The sequence below is a fragment of the Tursiops truncatus genome, chromosome 17, assembly GCF_011762595.2.
Source record: "Tursiops truncatus isolate mTurTru1 chromosome 17, mTurTru1.mat.Y, whole genome shotgun sequence".
NCBI lineage: Eukaryota > Metazoa > Chordata > Mammalia > Artiodactyla > Delphinidae > Tursiops > Tursiops truncatus.
Genome location: NC_047050.1, coordinates 4,611,007 through 4,630,899, shown reverse-complemented (window position 1 = coordinate 4,630,899; position 19,893 = coordinate 4,611,007).

Here is a 19,893-nt window from a genome sequence, read left to right as displayed (position 1 = left end):
TTAATCCTTTAATTTCCAGAGCTTTTCTTTTATTCATTCTTGGTGGGATTCTTCTAAAATGTGCTATACTTTCCCCTGCTTTATTAAATAGAATATATCAATTGTTTAGGCGGACCACTCTACCTCAGGTGCTAGGAGACCATCTGTCCTCAAGGGCCACTGCGCCACGAGGGGCTCTTGAATTCACTTAAAGAGATGCTGCTCTAGCTGTTCTTCTCTTCTTTCAGGAAAGCTCCTCAAGGCTGTCTTTCCAGTGGCACAATGCCTACTGGAAAAGCTACTCTTTGGAAAGAATAAAGCCAAAGTTTAATTACCCTAGCTCTCAGATGGAAGGTACCAGTAGGTGAGTAGGAATGGACTGGAACCCATCTAGGTCTCTGGTCGGTCTTGTACCCATATGATTGTATCACCTGCCCTTCCAAGGCTTTGAGAGCGTATATGAGGTGCTATGCACCCACTGAACCAGAGAGTGTGCCCGCCCATCTAGGTCTGGTTATAAGGCTTTCCTGGCATTCTGCATGATACTGTACTATGAGCTCTTATTTGACAGAGAGCTCTTTGCTTAGGAGCTTTGGATCTCTAGACATCTGTGGATGGACTCCAGTGAATTCAGTTTGAAATTATAGACAGAATTTTGCATGTGCTTATGCCTGACCTTTCTGGAAAGAAGATCCAACAGTTTCATCAGATTCTCAGAAGGAATGAGATGGGCTGAGATGTTACCCCTCTTACTCCTAAGAAAAAGAAGTGATGAAGTGAGGTAATTAGTCTTCTGGACAGGCTCAGTCTGAGATGAGCATCTGGTATAAACAAACCGATAGAATAAATTGCCACGGTTGCCTCTATAGAATGAGCCCCTGAGGCACCCAAGTATGTACATCACACTCAAGCTACAGTGCTCTCTATGCCAGGCCCTGCCCCTGGCTTTCCTTCACTTACATATCATAGACATCATTCTATTTTTGCTTATAGAACTATTCTAATATTTTAAAAATAACCACGTAAGATTCCATTGTATGGCTATACCACGATTTATTTATCTGGCACCCCACTGATAGATATTTAGATTTCTTATTCCAGTTATTCTGGGTCATAAGCAATGCTGCCCTGCATATCTTTGTACATATAATTTTGCATAACATATAGCTGTGCCTTTTTGCTCATTCCCTTCCAGTGCAGGATATTATGATTATCTTTTTTTTAAAAAAATAAAATTATTTATTTTTGGCTGAGTTGGGTCTTTGTTGCTGTGTGTGGGCTTCTCATTGCGGTGGCTTCTCTTGTTGCGGAGCATGGGCTCTAGGCACGCGGGCTTCAGTAGCTGTGGCTCGAGGGCTCAGTAGTTGTGGCGCACGGGCTTAGTTGCTCCGTGACATGTGGGATCTTCCCAGACAAGGGCTTGAACCCACGTCCCCTGCATTGGCAGGCTGATTCTTAACCGCTGCGCCACCAGGGAAGCCCCTATGATTATCTTTTGAACATTTTCCTGAATGATAAGTGAAGGCTGTGTCTTTTACTTTTGCTATTTATTTATTCTCTTAAAGATTTTCATATATTTATGGATTATCTGTACTTGTTTCTCCATGAAATGTATGTTAACATTTGCCGCAATAAATGCAGTCTCTATAGTGATAAGTGTTATAAGTGCAAAGCCCAGAGTGTGAGGGGAATGGCCCCCATTCACCAATGGATGTGTCATTCGATCCTGCTCTAGAACAAATCATCCATGTCTCCGCTTTCTCTTTTCGATTATTTTTTGCAGGATCTGTTAAGGACAGCTGGAAATCTGATAGAAAAGTTAACCGCCAAAAGGGTAACAAGGCACTGATGCACTAAGTAAAGATTTATTAATATCCAAAGTGATATTACAGGATATAATAGGAACGGAGCAGATTAGGAGGTAAACAATTCCGTAACATGACCCCAACTGGAGCTGACTGTGAACCTTCTTAAGGAAATGCTCATAGCAATCGTCATATTACTGGTTTTTTAAAGGTAATGCCTTGTTGTAACCATAGATCTCATTGTATCTATAGAAAAATAATTTTATGTCCTATAATGAAAACTTATAAAACTTCAAAAGGGTTGTGATTTTTAAATGCAAACTTTGAAGTTTTATTCCTCGAGTAATCTCCCTGCAGGTTTTTGGAAGTTGGTCTGTTTCTTTTAATGCAGACTTGCTTCTTTAAGAGTATGTTAAGACTTTGGTTCCCCACGAGGAAGAGGGCTGAGCTCTGTGCCGACGGCGATGCTTGGTAAATCCTATGCGTTTCTGTAAATTTCAGTGTGGCTGTGATAAAATCGTGGTTTCAGTTCAGTAAGTGTTTGTTTTATGACCTGCACGGCTCAAAGCTAGATGGTTCACCTAATCAGATTTTAGAGTTTGCCAGGAGCCTGTTCGCATGTGAAATAAACGTCAGAATAAATTAGATTGTAGATAGGGGCAGCAGGTAGGGGAGTGGGGGAAGTGCCAAGGAGGAGGAAGAAAATAGGTGAAGGAATGTTTCAGGCAGAAGGACCAGCTCACAGCTGAGAAAGAGCACACGGCGTGGTGAAGGGACCGAGAGAAGTTAGGTGTGGATGAAATATCTAGTCTGGGGTTCATGTGAGGAGAGAGGTAAGGCTGGCGAGGGAAGAAAAGTCAGGTCACGCAGGGGCTTTACTCTGTGCTAAGGGATGTAGAGTTCATTTTCCAGCAAAGGGTAGAACGTTGGAGGGTTTGGTCAGAGGCGTAAGGTGATGAAATACACTGTTAAGAATGAGAGGGAGAGAGAAGCCTGAAGGCTGGCAGACCATTTCAGGTGTCCAGCCAAGGCATGAATGCAGCTTGAACTAAAGTAGAGGGACTGGGACTGGAGAAAGTTCTATTACTATGAGAATTTTCGGAAGGAAGACTCTCCTGTAGTTGTGAACAGGTTGCCTAGGAGGAAGGGTAAATCAAGAGTGAAGCAGTGTCCTGAGCATTGAATAGCTGACAGAGTGCTTACAGAGAACACTGAAGGAGGTTTGCAGGGCTGGATCTGACATGCTGAAGTGGCCATGTGACATCCATGTGCAGATACTTGGTAGATAGCTGGGATCTAAAGATTAGGAGAGGGGTCTGAGATGGAGAGGCAGACGTGGGAACTTCAGCACGAAGACGGTAGTTGCAACTATAGAGATAGATGAGATGGTCCAGGGAGCACGAGTCAAGTGAGACAAGATGGGCTGGAGGGAGCCCTGGAGAAGACAAGTCCTGAGAGGAGGGGAACCCATAAGCATGGTCAGGAAAACTAAAGGACCATAATGAGGGAAGCCAAAAAAAATTATTTCAGGAATGAGGGAGGTGTCAACTAGACCAAATAAGACACAAACCAAATAAGATGAGTCCATTAGATTTAGCAAAAATATATAAACGATAGCTTCACAGACGTATGGGGATGTGAGGTAGATTATAGAAGGTTGAAGAGGGAGAGGAGTGTGAGAGAACGGAGACAGTGAGCACAGACAAATCTGGAAAGTTTGGCTCTAAAGGAGATAAAACAGAAAGAGCAAGAGGACAGCAGTGGTGGTTGAGAGTGGACTGTTGTGTGTTTTCAGAAGAACTTAAGGTATGTTTAAAGGCTGCTGGGAAGGAGGCAGTAGAGAGGCAAGACCTGAACACATGGGATGAGAGATGCTGGATGACATCGTGGGAGGAGGAGATGATGGATGACATCATCACGGGAGGAGGAGATGATAGATGACATCATGGGAGGAGGAGGTGATGGATGACATCATCGTGGGAGGAGGAGATGGTGACATCATGGGGGAGGAGATGATGGGTGACATCATCATGGGAGGAGGAGATAATGGAATGATGGTCCTGAGAAGGTGGGTGGGAGGGAATTCAGAGACAGAGGGATTCGAAGAAGAGGGGGGACACCTTACCCCTTTTCTATTGTAAGTAGAAGGAAAGAGGTAAGGACATGGTCTATTGGCAGGTAAGTTCAGTTGTTTAGTCCTGAAGTTCAGTAATTTCTCAAACGTTAATTCCTAGTGTCTCTGTGACTTGGAGAAAGAATCATGAACACATGAGTAAGGAGGGAACTGGTGGGATCCAAGACTGGAAGGGAAGAGAAAGTGAAAAAGCTTGAGGGAGACTAGGAGAGAGAGAGCTGACCAGAAAACAAAGGATTACTGGGGTAGCAGGACCTTGACTTTATAATGGCACCAATCTGAGCCATTTTATTACTTTTTCTCTAGGTGCCCTTGGTGATCAAGATTTAAAAACGGGAATGCAAATGGTTATGTTGATTCAGGATTGGGGTTTGTCAGGTCATGACAGTGGTGGAAGACATGACAAGGGAGTGGAGAATAATATCAAGAATATCACCAATAGAAAAAAACCCTGATAACCCAATTTGAAAATAAGCAACTTGAGTAGGCATTTTTTCCCCAATGAAAACATATAAATGGTTAACAGGCATATGAAAGGTTGCTCAATATCACTAATCATCTGGGAAATGTGATTCAAAACCACAGTGAGATACCACCTCACACCTGTTAGGATGGCCATCATCAAAAAACCAAAAGACAGCAAGTGTGGGTGAGGGTGTGGAGAGAAGGCCACCCTTGTGCACTGTTGGTGGGGATGTAAATTGGTGCAGCCGCTACGGGAAACAGCATGGAGATTCCTCAAAAAATTAAAAATGGAACTACTGTAGATCCAGCAATTTCACTTCTGGGTGTTTATTCAAAGGAAAAAAAAACACTAACTTGAAAAGATGTCTGCACCCCTATGTTCATTGCAGCACTGTTTACACTAGCCAAGATATAGAAGCAACCTAAGTGTCCATCAGTGGATGTGTGGATAAAGAAGACATTATATATATTATACATTATATATATACACACACACAGTATATTGATAGTATTATACACACACACACACACACACACACACACACACACACACACACACACACACACACACACACACACACAGGCACAATGGAAATTATTCAGTCAAAGAAAAAGAAGGGAATCCTGCCATTTGCAACAACATGGATGGACCTTGAGGGCATTACACTAAGTGAAATAAGTCAGACAGAGAAACAAAAACGCTGATCTCACTTGTATGTAGAATCTACAAACAAAAACAAAAACTGAATTTATAGATACAGAGAACAGATTGGTAGCTGCCAGAAGGTGGGGGTGGGGTTGGAGTGGACAAAATAGATGAAGGGAAACAAAAGGTACAAACTTGCAGTCATGAAATAAGTAAGTCAGGGAGATGTAATGGATAGCATGGCAACTATAGTTCATATACTATATTTTATATTTAGAAGTTGCAAAGAGAGAAGATCTTAAAGTTCTCATCACAAGAAAAAATATTGGTAACTGTGAGGTGATGGATGTTAACTAGACTTACTGTGGTGATCATTTCACAATAGATATAAACATCGAATCATGATGTTTTATATCTGAAACTAATATAAATTTCTATGTTAATCGTATCTCAATAAAAATCTGGTTCCGGCCCTCCTCTCCAGCCATCAGCTCTGGTCAAGTGACCTTCCCTGCTCCTGTATCCTATACTTACTCTCTTTCCCATCTGAGTCTGTTATGATCCTATCACTTCTTCGAGGTTTGTCTCAAAGAACACCTTCTCTGTGGAGCCCTCCCTGATTGCCCAACGTCGCCCTGTTCTCACCCACCTCTGAATCCCCATAGCACTGCTTGCACCTCGCCCCTCCAGCCACAAGCACTTATGAAGCACTTGTTTCTGTGCCAGGCAAGGATGCACAGACATGGCCTTGACGAGCTTGTGTCTGGAAGGGAGAGAGACACTTCAACAGGTGAATTGTATGACAACCTGATAACTGATGCGTCAGAACTGAGACGCTCTCTCACTGAACCCCTGATAGCACTCTTGGGTAAATGGCACATTCAGTCTGGTCCTGAGTTAACTTGGGTGTCTCCCACCTCTCCTACCGCCAGTGGACTGCAGCTGACTGCTTTCTCCGGGCATCTGTTTTACTCCATCTGATCCATGGCAGCAATTCACGCAGTGCCTGGCACACAGACATTTTTTTCATTCAAATGAGTTCCAGTTGGAATAGAAGGGACAGGAAGTCCTGTTCATCTCCAGTGCACATCCCGCTAGCATCCCCAGTGGCCTAGGAGACCCAGGTTCACCTCGTTCTCCAAGCAGTAGAAACGGTAGGGCTTGACCATTTCTAGGGGTACTGGATAGCCTCAACCACAGCTACATCCCTGTCTGGATGTGAAAAGCTTCCCTCACAATATCAGAGTCTATACTAGAAACGATTTTCCCCAAGCCCCAATGCCTTCAAGGCCTTCAAAACAGGAACAAGTTGCAAAAAATTAAACACAGGAAACAAGGAACAAAACTAGATAATCACGTCAGAGACAGGACATAAAATATTTAAATTCCACAGTATTGGCATGAAGTAAAATCAGAATAAAAATAAAAACAAAACAGTCAAACGCAGGGGAGCAAAGAATAGAATTGTGACTATTTGTGGATGTGGGGAGTGGGAAATGGAAGTTGCTAGTGCAACGTATAAAATGTCAGTTATGCAAGATGAATGCATTCTAGAGATCAACATTGTGCCGATAGATAATACTGCATCAGACACTTTAAAATCAGTTACAAGGGTAGATCTTATACAGAGTCTTTTTACTGTAATTAATATTACCAAGTGATAGACCAAGAAATCCACAAATGCAATGGAAGATGTCCAAAAAAGGAAGATTCTGGTCATTACATTCCAGGCAGCGTGAAAGCCAGAGTCTGTGATGAGAGTCTCACAGCAGTGGGCACGCCGTGACTACATATGTGCAGACATGCACACACCGTGGAGCTGACAAGTGCACAGGACTTAGTATCAGGAGACGTGGGTTCCAGTTCTGCTCTTCCTTCTTGTTTGTCCTTGAGCAAGTGATTTGACCTCTCTGGGACTCAGATGCCTGGTATATAAAGGTTGAGACTAAGTGAGATCTCAGCTTTGAATTCTAGAATTCTATGATTATGTTAAAGAGAAATAGTTTTCCCCTAATCCTGAATGGATGGATGCTAACTTCCTCCCATGACTATACAGCACCATTAGTAGGAATTGTGTTATACTCCATGATTATAAGAGGACTCTATTGTTTTAATCCTGACTAAAGATCTGAGAATACTGGCATTGACAAGCTTGGAGAAGTGTCAGGATTTTTATTTGAAAGTGGCTACAGTGAAGAATCTAGTAACACTCAATAAAACAAGTTTTTTTTTGTTAGAAAGCAGCTCTAGCAAATAACAGATGCCAACTTATTTTTCATCTTTAAATAAATGTACATAGCACTTAAAATCCAAGGAGATGCACGAATTTTCCCCATGTAATTAATGAAACCGCTCCCTTTTACTCTCAAAAATGTCCGAGTTTGGATGCTAAATTATAAGGTCACCCTACTGTTAGGAGATTCCTTTCTGCTTTGCTTAATTCCAAATCCACTTCAAAGATATTCTTCATCTGGTTCTCAAATGTTTCTTCAGATGGGCCTTATGAAAATCAATTGCAACCAGAAGAGTAGATTTTCCTCTTTCTCTCTTTCTAATTTCCTAGCTGCGGCCTTAGTTAAGAGCTGTGTTTGCCAAGGTGATCCAGAATGCTGATGTGATTTCTGCTCTGACAGGTAAAGAGTTCAGAAGTCGTTATTCCCCTCCTATGACAAGAAAAAGCTGGACACGTGGCAAATCGAAGGCTTTCCTTGCACCCATCTGAGACGTGCAGCCCCAGGGCAAACCGTCCGCCCCAAATCTGGAGAGTTGGTCATAACCAGAAAGCTCCTTGGGGCAGAAGCTACGGGATGCCAAGCTGGCGGGAATATTTAAACCAGCCCTCAGGACCCTCTCTGCCCTCTCTCCCCACCCTGCTTCCTGGAGAACGTCCCTTCCGTTCTCCAGAAGGTTCCAGAACACAGCACAATATATCTTTATGTGTTTTTATCAATCCCAGGGACTCAGGATTGGCATGAAACTTATTAGAGCGAATTTAAAGCATTGCAAAATTTTACTGCAACTTTGAAGAGATTCCTGAGGGATTTTTTTTTTTTTTTACTTGAAAATTTAATAAAATAACCCCTTGGTCATGAATCTTTCCCCGGGGAAGTTGATGGGGAATTGTGTTCACACCTGTGGTGACGTGTACTCCAGACTCGATTCAATTATAAATCTCTGTGACCTCAACTCACCTACAGATGGCACTGAAAGGCATGAAAACGGTTCAAATCTACTCTAATTACAGTGACGTATACAATTCTGCAAAATCAATGAACAATTCCTGAAGTTGCCATACAGCAAAATGGCGAGGAGTTGCATGAAAACCGAAATCCTCCTTCATTCAATCAACAGGGAAATGTTTTTATTGTCTCTAATTTTCATTTATTTTAAAATCAACTTATAATCATTGTGAATGGACGTCTCTCAGAAAATTCAACTAAACTCACCATCCCTTTTGCTGTTGGCAGCTGCAGGGAGGGGTGTATCTGTTGAAACCTCACTCTCTCAGGAGAACACAGAGGGATGCATTCTGTCTTCCTAACTGAGGACCCACTATCCTGCGAGAGAACATCTTAGCGCAGCGAAAGGCTGTTCCTTCCCAGCACCACGAAGACTCCAACCCGCTCCTGTTAAAGCCCCGGCCAGGGTCATTCTGTGTCTGTTTTTGCTAGAGGTGATCTTGGAGGCAGCCCCTCCTCCTGGTGCTTTGTCCCGGGAAAAGCCGCCTCTCCTCGGCCTGTCTGGGGCCTGTTTCCCACCCTCTCAAAGTCCCGAGACTCTCATGCTAGGAGACCCTTAAATCTGTGAAAAGCAACACAGTGCAGAGCGTTCACGGTACAGACCCTGAAAGGAGCACACGGATTCCCAGCTTTTATTAGACAGGTAACAGCAGCTCCAGTGCTGTCTTTGTAACGTCCTAGAATTGGAGGACAAAACAGCAAAATCTTCAGAATCATAAAACCTGTACTGCCATAAAATAAACGTCTGTCCGTCTTAGATCATTGTAAGACCCAGGCTGTATTCTTCCTCTAGGGCCTGGGTGTCAAAGGTGTTTTCCTTCATGGAACAGGGGCTGGTCTTGTCTCCCGGCTGACCTTGGCCCACTTCAGCCATGGACCCAATGTGATGGTTGTTCTGATCCGTTCCTGTCGTGAAAGGAAAACGTGTCCGAAGGACTTCAAATAACTGCCTAGAGCGTGTTGGCAGGAGGAAGCACCTGGCCCCTTGGGCCAGAGCTTCTGGGGCCTTCTGCCCGCCTCCCTGTTGCGGCTCACCTGTTGGTCCTGGGTCTCCTCTTTAGCCAAATCCCCGCTGTTTGTTTAAAGCCCAGTGGGCAGGTGCCCAGCCCAGGCCAGAGCAGCTGTGGGATCAGGCCTCTGACTCTGTTCCTAACTCCTGATTTCTGCTCCAGACTCATCCCTGGGTGAGGCAGCTTCGCGTTCTGTTCATTTCTCTCGCCAGGAAAAGCGTTCTGGACCGGGGGAGACCGCCTCTGTTTCATCTCCTGAGTGTCACCGGGCTAGATGCAGCCCAGAGAACCTGGCGTGGGCTCAGGGCATGGGGAGACTCCGGCTGGGCCTCTGCAGCCGGATCCCAGGTGAGGGCCCCGCACAGGAGCCACGGTGCCCGGTGGGGCACACACGCTTCCCGGGAAGAGGGGGGCAGTTCCCAGCAATCACAGGGCCGACTGAGCCTCAGGGTTTTGCCCAAATCCTTGTGCTGTGCTGTATTACCATGCAGGCTGAAATCTCTCTTCAGGAGAAAATAACCCACGCCTCTCTGCTCTGTGTTTTGCATTTCACTGTTGGGTTTTGTTTGTTTGTTTGGTAGCTGGTTAGTTATAATATTCCCAGGGGGAAAGACATCAGCTATTACGATGGGGTAAATTACCAGCTGTCGCATCACACTTCAGGTACCATCCTTTAAGGTGGACAGTCAGTGGCTTGGTGTCAGGAAAATGATTAAGCCCCAAAGCTCAGGGAAATTTCTGTGTGAAAAAACAAAGGAAAAAGCTAGAATCAATTATAACCTGGATAAATTGTTAACAGGGCCTTTAAGTTCTCTCTTAACTAAATCGTAGTGAAATCTGAAAAACAAAAGCAAAAACTAATCTTAACTGGAAGGTGACTTCTTTTTTATTTTTTAAATTGAAGTACAGCTGATTTACAATGTTCCAAGGTGTACAACAAAGTGACTCAGTCATATATACATATTCTTTTTCAGATTCTTTTCCATTACGGAAGATGACTTCTTAACCCAAGGACATACCTCTTAATCTAAGGTATGACAGAGAGAAATAATCACTTCAGGGGCCTATCTTAACATGCCTTTGTGGTCAGAAGAGGGCAAAGAGTGTCAATCAAATTGATAAGTGAAGTGGAGTTTTTTCCATCTATTCTGCATGCGAAGCACATAGGAAATTAGGGTGGGGAATAAACTTTGGTCGTTTATATTCTAGGCAAACTGCTACTTCGGTTATTTGCAGGTGAAAGGTGCCAATTATCTCAGCTGTGTTTGCTATGACACGTTTTGAAAAAACATTCAGGTTTAAAACCAATATATGTTAATTAACCCTTTGAGGTTTTTTCCCTTGAGACGTTTTAGACCACAATCGACCCCATTTTTATATAACTTTATGAATAACAATTTGATGTTAATATAAGCATGGACTTATTAAACAAGGAAACTTTATGTAAGTGTTGGGTTCAATGACACAATATTAACATATAGCTTTATGGTTTTTAGAACTGACACTTGGAATTGAGAGCTGCTATCTTATAAAGCTTAAGTTATTTTGTAACTTTTAAAAGCAGCTATATTATTACACTTTTTCATCAGTTTGTATTTCTGATATGATCTCTTTCATGCTCATTATTAGTGGACTGAAGTTTTGAAAATCAGGCCTTTATCTTATAAAAAAAGATTCTAGGCTGAGGTTATAAATGAAACCAAGTTATTGCAGTTTGATTACTCAAGTCATTTGGTATTAAAAGGACTTCTGGGAGGGATGGGGGAAATGTGCTTCCATTTCATTTATCTTTTCAGTTTTGAATTCGGATTTAAGGTAACGTACAGCCGACAAAAGAGAAGTAACCAGAACCACCACTGGTTCATTCATGTGACAGAACACTAGGTGGCGCTGTCTTCTGCAGGAATTGGCTAGAATTGACCAAGCGTCTCTTTAAACCCATTTGTCAGGGATATGTGTGTTACTTTGTGTTTTCCAAAAGTCAGATAAAAATACTCCCTTCACTTTCTGTTCTTAATGAAGTGTTAACTTTATGAATAAGCACCTACACTTGTAACAAACTGGACTTCTTGAATAACGCAACTCTGAGTAAATGACAGGTTGGTGACTATGGCTTCCGGGTACCAAGACTCAAGGAACTTGTTTACCTTTCAGTTGTTGTTGCTAATAAACTTTAGAACAGTTTTAGATTTACAGAAACATGTCAAAGCTAGTACACCTTGCATCCAGTTCCTCAGTATTAACATCTGGTAACCCTTGTCACAGCCGATGAACTGATGTTGATAACTTACTATTAACTCAAGTCCAGATTTTATCCCGATTTCCTCAGTTTTTCCCTAATGTCCTTTTTCTGTACCAAGATCCCATGCAGGTGACCGCAGGACACGTGGCCGTCCTGTCTCCTCTAGTTTCTCTTGATGACCTTGACGGTTCTGAGGCTACTGGCTGCGAATATTTTAAGATGCCCCTCGGTTTGCACGTGTCTGACGCTTTTCTGGTGGTCGAGCCGGGTTATGGATTTGGTGGCGGAAGACCACCGAGGTGCCGGGCTGTTTCATCACCTGGTGTCACGCAGTTGATATGACCAATCCCTGTGCATGTTGACCTTGGTCACCCGGCTGAAGGGGTGCTTGGCGGGTTTCCCCACCATCAAGGTACCTTTTCCCTCCCTTTCTATACTGTTTCCTTGGAAGCAAGTCACTTTGCATAGTGAGCACTTAAGGGGGGGATGTGGTGCTTCACCTCTTTGAAGGCCAAGTATCTACATTCATTGTCTGGAAATCTTCTGCATGGGAAAAATGTCTCTTCTCCTCCATTTATTCACGGAATTATTTATTGATACCAGTGTAGACTCAGGACTATTTATTTTACCCTGTGGTTTATAACCCAGTACTACTTTATTTATTTTGTTACTGAAATTGTTCCAGCTTTGGCCCTTGGGAGATCTTTCAGTTGGCTTCTGTGTCCCTTTGACATATCCCCATCAGTGTGGTTTTTTTCTTTTAAGCAACTTTTAAACTTTTAAATAGATTCTGTTCAGTCTACAAATAGGATTTAGCTCTGTTATTCTGTGAGCATGTCTCTTTTCCATTATTGGAGTAATATGTTAATAATGAAAATTGAAAGATACATGAAAGTAGAAAGGAAAAAGCCCAATTCAATCTTTGTTATTCGTGTGTTCCCTTAAAGTGTTTCTTTTCTCATTTTTATTATTTTGCATACTTTTTTTTGCGGTACGCGGGCCTCTCACTGTTGTGGCCTCTCCCGTTGCGGAGCACAGGCTCCGGACGCGCAGGCCCAGCGGCCATGGCTCACGGGCCCAGCCGCTCCGCGGCATGTGGGATCCTCCCGGACCGGGGCACGAACCCGTGTCCCCTGCACCGGCAGGCGGACTCTCAACCACTGCGCCACCAGGGAAGCCCGCATACTTTTTGACATTTCCTCCTTAAAAAACGGCTCTACTCATTCTTTGTAAATACTTTCGTATTCTGATTATTTCTACTTAACAATACATCATGGATATTTTTCTATCTTATTACGTACGTATCACTTTAAAAGTCCTCCATCGTTTGATTAACCTTGCCTTTAGCGTTGAATTGGCTCGCAAGTATCTTCAGTGCATAATTCTGGATGCAGAGCAGGCCTTTAACACATAGGGACTGAATAAGTTATCTACTGAAATGATCTGTTTCAATATTTTGCAATTATATATAGCGATGAAATGAGTACACTTGAGCCTATAAGGTCTTTAAGCACTTTCACATTATTCACATATTTAAGAATTCTAGAAGTTGAGCTAGGTCCGATAAGAGCAGCAATATTTTTGAAGCCCTTGATTCATAATTAGATTTTACAAAATTGGGCAAATTGTATGACGCTAACCCAGGGAAAGAAAGGGGAAGATATTGTCCAGACTATGCAAATAAGGCAGGGGTCATTGGTTGAGAAGCTAAAAAAAAATGAGCCGATTATTAAGAAATAAAGCTTTTCGTAGCAATGACGTCTGATTCAGAGCCTGGGTGTCACCCTTCTCAGCATGAATTCTCACTGCTTTACTGAGAAATTAGGCAACCGACTTAATTCAACTTAATTCAAGAAAGGACGGGAGGAGGGGACTCCTCATCCTGAGTGGTACTCGTCACCTAAACCTCTCAAGAGCTCTCATAAGTGAGCAGAACAGTGAGAATTCATATTTTTCCCTAAGATCTCTGCTTAATTACACTACACTGCTATCCAAAATGTTCATTAAAAAGTTAACACAGGTACCTGAAAACACCAGAAGCTAGACTCCTACATTTGAAAGGAGGTTGTACATTAAAAGAATGAAAAGAAATCTCTTTCTGTCACTCTTTGTTTCAAAATTATTTTCCTCTCAAAGGAGAGCGTCCAGCCGTTGTTTTGCATTACACGGTGTAATAAACATGGGGGTTTCATTATGGGGATTCCCGTTCAGATGTTAAGCCCCATGCACGTTGTCGACGGGGCCGTGTGTCCGGCGGGGAATCCTCACCCCTGATTCTCCTGTGAGGAGCCTGTGGGGTTACCACTTCTTCCTGCTGCAGTTTTGTCCTCCTGGAGAGGGGACCCTATTTTCTCATCCACAGCTCTTGTCCCAGAAATCTGTATATGTGTGAATTCACTCCTCAAAGGGCTTCTTTGGCACACTATTGACTAACAAGGAGAAAAATATTTATCCTGATGTGATTCTTTTTTTTTATATAAATTTATTTATTTATTTATTTTTGGCTGCGTTGGGTCTTCGTTGCTGCGCGTGGGCTTTCTCTAGTTGTGGTGAGCGGGGGCTACTCTTCGTGGCGGTGCGTGGGCTTCTCATTGCGGTGGCTTCTCTTGTTGCGGAGCACGGGCTCTAGGCGTGCGGGCTTCAGTAGTTGTGGCACGCAGGCTCAGTAGTTGTGGCTCCCGGGCTCTAGAGCACAGGCTCAGTTGCTCCGCAGCATGTGGGATCTTCCCGGACCAGGGCTCGAACCCGAGTCCCCTGCATTGGCAGGCGGATTCTTAACCACTGCACCACCAGGGAAGCCCCTGATTTGATTCTTTGGAGTTGAGAGTTTTCTTCTGATTTTTAAGTTTTTCATGCTCTTTTTCTTTATTTCCTACTACAGGCCCGAGCAGCCCTTTGGAGTGTGGCTGGGACATTTTCAAAGCTGTTGACAGATGGGGAGCTGCTCTTCAGAGAGGTAAGTGACAACGTAAATGACTGCCGGGTTGGGGGATGTTTTGGTGCGCGGGGAGGGGGGATGTTCTGGTGAGCGGGGTGGGGGGACGTTCTGGTGGGCGGGGTGGGGGGACGTTCTGGTGAGAGGGGTGGGGGGATGCTCTGGTGGGCGGGGTGGGGGGGATGCTCTGGTGAGCGGGGTGGGGGGATGTTCTGGTGAGCGGGGTGGGGGGATGTTCTGGTGATTGGGGTTGGGGGATGTTCTGGTGATTGGGGTGGGGGGATGTTCTGGTGCGCGGGGTGGGGGGATGTTCTGGTGAGCGGGGTGGGGGGATGTTCTGGTGAGCGGGGTGGGGGGATGTTCTGGTGAGCGGGGTGGGGGATGCTCTGGTGAGCGGGGTGGGGGGATGTTCTGGTGAGCGGGTGGGGGGATGTTCTGGTGAGCGGGGTGGGGGGATGTTCTTTCTGGTGAGTGGGGTGGGGGGATGTTCTTTCTGGTGAGCGGGGTGGGGGGATGTTCTGGTGAGCGGGGTGGGGGGATGTTCTGGTCCGGGCGTCCTCAAAATGAAGTACATTCCAACGAGTCCAGCACCCAGCATGGTGCCCGGCACAGGGCAGGTACTTGATAACTAGCCATTGATTGAATACGTGAATGAATACCTGGTATTTTATTGGCATACGTTTCCCATAGTGGAGATTAATTCATCCTATTTCCCATCCACGAGTTCTGGCTTCTTTAGGAAAAGGAACTCATTTTAAATGATGACATCAACAACAAAATACTACAGTTTCTGAGGACTGTGGCAAAAAATAATAGGAAAGTGTTCTGTCTCCCAAAATAGCCATGTTTCAAAAAAGAAAAAACAGCTTGGCATACTTAACATGTCCCTTGGAGTAAAGATGCAGTGGAAGATGACGGCTTCCCACGATAACTACTACCTGTGTGTGCGCGTGTGCATGTGACCGTGGACAGAAACCCACGTGCTCCTTGCGTTTTCCCATCACGAGAAGCAAAGATGCCCCGAGGTTATCACCTTGGCTGCAGGGCCCACTCTGTCCAGTTTGCTCCTCCCTCTGGGGCTGTTGGGCCCTGGGTGGGCTCAACGGGCACTCCCTCACCTGGGCTGTTCCTCTCCTGCCCTCTCCTGCCCTCCCCCGCCCTCTCCCGCCCTCTCCTGCCCTCTCCTGCCAAGCCCCACACCCCGCGTCTTGGTACACTTGGCTCACAGCGTGGTCTGTCTGTGCAGTGATTCTGGTGACAGCCTTTCCTGCCGACCCCAGCACACAGTCCACTGCGGACTGGGACGTGCTTGCCTCCGTGGCCCCGTGCTCACGGCAGGGTAGGACTGGGGGAGCCAAGGCTCTGAGAGGCGTGGGCGTCCTGGGTTAGGTTGGATGGGTGGTGCCAGCCGCCAGGCCAGGCTGTGCGGGGTCCTCGGCCCCTTGGCACCTGCGGGAAGGGCCCGCGTGCTGAGCCAGCTCTGACGTGTCGCAGGGAAGCCTGGGCTCATAACCTGCCTCCGCACTGGGTGCAGCTGGGGGTCATCTGTCCACCTTTCTAGCTCGTGTTCTCTGTTTCCCAAGACTGAGTGTTACGGCTGGTTTGTGTCCCCCGAAATTTCATATGGTGAAGTCCTAACCCTCAGTAACTCAGTGTGTTTGCAGATGGGGTCTTTACAGAGGTAGCGAAGTTAAAATGAGTCTGTGAGGGTAGGTCCTCATCTGATGTGACTGTTGTCCTTATAAGGAGAGGTGATTAGGACACAGATGTGCACGGAGGGAAGCCGAAGTGAGGACACAGGGAGAAGGCGGCCATCTGCCAGCCCAGGAGAGAGGCCTCAGGAGGAGCCCACCCTGCCGACACCTTGATCTTGGACTCCCAGCCTCCAGAACTCTGAGAGGTGAATGATTGTCGTTTAAGCTGCCCGTGTGTGGTGCTTGTTACAGCAGCCCTGGCAAACTAACCACTGGCTTTGATAGAGGCCCCAGAAGATTCCGGGCCGGGGCAGGAGTGTCCCCAGAGGTGACCAGGGCACAGCTTCCGGTGTCAGCAGGTGACCAACGCAGGCAGCTCTGGGTGATGCTGTCTCCTCCCAGGGTACCAGGGGGACCTCCTGAGGCCATGAGGAAAGCTCTGAGCAGCCTCTCCTTGGCTTGCAGATGCCGTGTTCCCGGGTGTCTTCACGTGGCCCTCCCTCTGTGTGTGCTCTGTTTCCTCCCACGATGGTCTGGTATTAGGGGCCTACCCGGGACACCATCTAAGCTTAACTGATTACGTCTGTAATGACCCTGTTTCCAAACGAGGTCCCATTCCGAGGTCCTGGAGGTTGCGACTTCAACATACCATTCTGGGATGACACAAGTCAACCCATAACTGTTGCCAACCCCCAAATCTAATTCCCTAGTTTAGTTTCTCAGGGTTATAATTTGAATATTTAAATCAATATCACAGATGGGAGAGGTTGCTAAAAATTAGAAAAAACCCACCCAATCTAGAGAAACCCGATCTCTGGGTGCCGGGCAAGGGTCAGGGGGGTGGTCTGCGTCCACAGTGCCCCCAGAGCAGCCCTGGGGAGTCTGGGAGCTTAGCCTTTCTCCACTTTCCTGCCGTAACAGCCTCCTCGTGGGCTTTCCTGTCCATCCACCCCTCACAGTGCTGGCCGACTGGACTTCATCACGTCTTTATTTCACGAACACACTGACGTCACTGTTTGCCTGACTCATGAGATGTTACTGCACTCACTTCTTGTAGCAACCGCAGGAAGTGAGTTCTGACCTTACACCTATTTGGGAGCTGAGCTCAGTGAGCAGAGCTGGGCCAGGAGGGCACCGCCCCCAGGCTGTCAAATGCATAGTGCTGCCAGCATGGCTTACCTGGGCCTCCGCCTTCTCTCCTCCTGGGGCCTCATCCCCGTGGACTGCACCACCCCCCCCCCCCACCGCCTGCAGAGCGAAGGTGGCCCAGGGCCAGGCGTATCAGCTGCCGTTCTTGGGCCCCTCCCCAGACCTCCAGCCCAGAACCAGAAGCTCAGCGGGGATGAGAAGGCAGGGATTTGTGATAAGGAGGCGATTCGGAGACACTCTCAAGCTTGAGACTCGTGCCCAAGCTCCGCCCGTCTGGGGGGCTGTGTCCTTGAAGCCCCCGCCGTCCCGGCCCCACCTCCCCCTTCGCTGCAGCCTTTCTCTGAAACTCCCTGCGGCCTCTTCTTCCGCTACTGGCGCTCGGTCCCTCTTCAGAGCCAGTCCCGAGTGTCCCTTCTTTAGGAAGGCTTTTTGCTTTATCTCCGTGCCTGTTCTTGTAACCAGCCCTGCGGTCTCTCCTCAGAAGGATCTTCTTCACCTTCTGTACCTACTTTTTTCTTTATAATAGTTTTCTTGCACTTGCACTGTCATCACTGCACTTGTCCCCTTAAAGCCAGCCATCTGAGACTGTGTTCAGGACTGTGTTCAACAAAGCACTGTATTGAATGACTACTATTAACCCATTGGAAAACCTTCTTTAAAACTAAGTACATGGACAAAAAAGAGATTAGGAGTGATGATTCACTTTGGGAAAAAAATGTCTTACAAAGAAGGATTCAAAAGATAATCCTTTAACAGGGCAATTGTTTGAAAATGATTTCTCTCTCCCATCCAAACATCTGGGCTCTGGCTCCCACCGACAGTCTGAAGGCTTCCGTGTCTGCTGTGTTCCCAGTTCTGTCACATGTACCCGCCTGCCCACATCAGAGAGACTCTCTCAGGGCACTTAGATTTGGGAGTCCGCCATCTAGCGCTCAGAGTTGAATGGAACGCTCCTGCGTGGTCTGACTTTCGTGAAAGCGCATCTCTTTTTGTTCGTGGTCCTTTGCCAGCCACTTCACTCTTGATTTCAGCAACCACAGCTCACTGGCGGCTCTGTGGGTGACTAAAACCACCAGACGCCTCTCCTCACTTGAACTGTGAAGTCTCAGACCGCGCTGATATGCGTCTGATCAGAGAGTATGTTGATGACTCTGTTGTTTCTAACAGATGCATAAATACTTTGCATCCTGGAACATGGCTGCATCAGATGAGTTTTGAGTAACCACAACCCCCACGTCATCTATTTGAAATGGACTCACCACTGACGCTGAAAGGTCTTGAAAGGTCTTGCCTGCCCTCCAAGCCCTCTGGCCCGTCCCCTTCGCCACAAAAGCCCAAAATACTCCAAACCACGTTTTTAAAGAACGCATTTGGTGGTAAAACCTGATCCAGAGCTATTTATAGGCTCTATTCATCCCACTTCCTGTGAATTCAGGCATTTTTCCCTGCAGAAATGTTTTATTTGATTAATGGTTTCTTCTCTAGTGTTCACTGAGGGTTTGCCACCAAATATTCATGGTATTAACCTCTTAAATAAAAACAAAAACAAAAAACAAACCTTAAATCAAAAACACATCTGACCCTGAGGGTAGCAGATGAGGGCTTAAGGACTTGTCTGAGCCCCAGCATAAGTGTAATTTAAAAAAATTCACAGATTGTTTTCTTGCTTTGTGGCACGGTAGTGACTTTTGGTGCCGTAAATAGAGCCACCTTTGGTTCTAGAAGTTCTGTATTGACATTGCACATTGGCCAATCCAGATGATATCTGACAAATCTCTCCAACAGCCTAGAGATGGAAGCCACCAAGACTGCCCCCATCATTTCCAGATTTAAGGGAAATATTCACTATCACTCGGTGACCATCTCGGGAGCCTTGGGACATTTTTGGCACTTGCTCCTACTCAAAGAATTTAGATTCTTAAGAACACAGGAAATTAAATTGGAAGGCTTTCCTCCTACACATTTGTCATACTAGAACTTTCTGGGATAAAATTTTATCAGTTTAAAACAGTTTCATGATATGAAATGGAGCACAAATGTTATCAAAGCATCTTATTCAAAAGCGTAGTCTCTGTTAAGTTGTCTTTTTAAAAAGTGTGAATGGTGAGTTAAATTATTGCGTGACTTTTCTCCCCAAATTAAAATTTTTAGAAGAAGTTTCCTCTCACATCTGTGTGGACTCCAGTGGGGCATTTTTAAAGTAATTCCTTTGCCCACTTAGATTATCCAACTGAGTCAGGATTATTCCACGGTAAAGGTATTTCACTTGTTTTATTTTGCAAGAAAACATGAAGAGAAGCCAATCTATTCCTTTTGTGGCCCTGAATGCCTCTGATTTCTCAGCCATGCAATAGTGACAGTACCATTCAGAACTTCAGGAGTGATTGTGTGAGTTCAAGGTAACTTTTTTAGGAGCCAAAGCACAGAAGAGAACAAGGAGAGAGTGGTGGGTGTATGGGTATCTTTGTGTATTTATAGTCATCATTCCCATCAGGAAGAATGGCCAGGTGTCCTCAGTTCATCAGGTAGTCAAAGTGTAGAGATAGAGAACTGAAGTCTCATTCAACCAGCAGAAGTAGAAATGAAGATACAGAG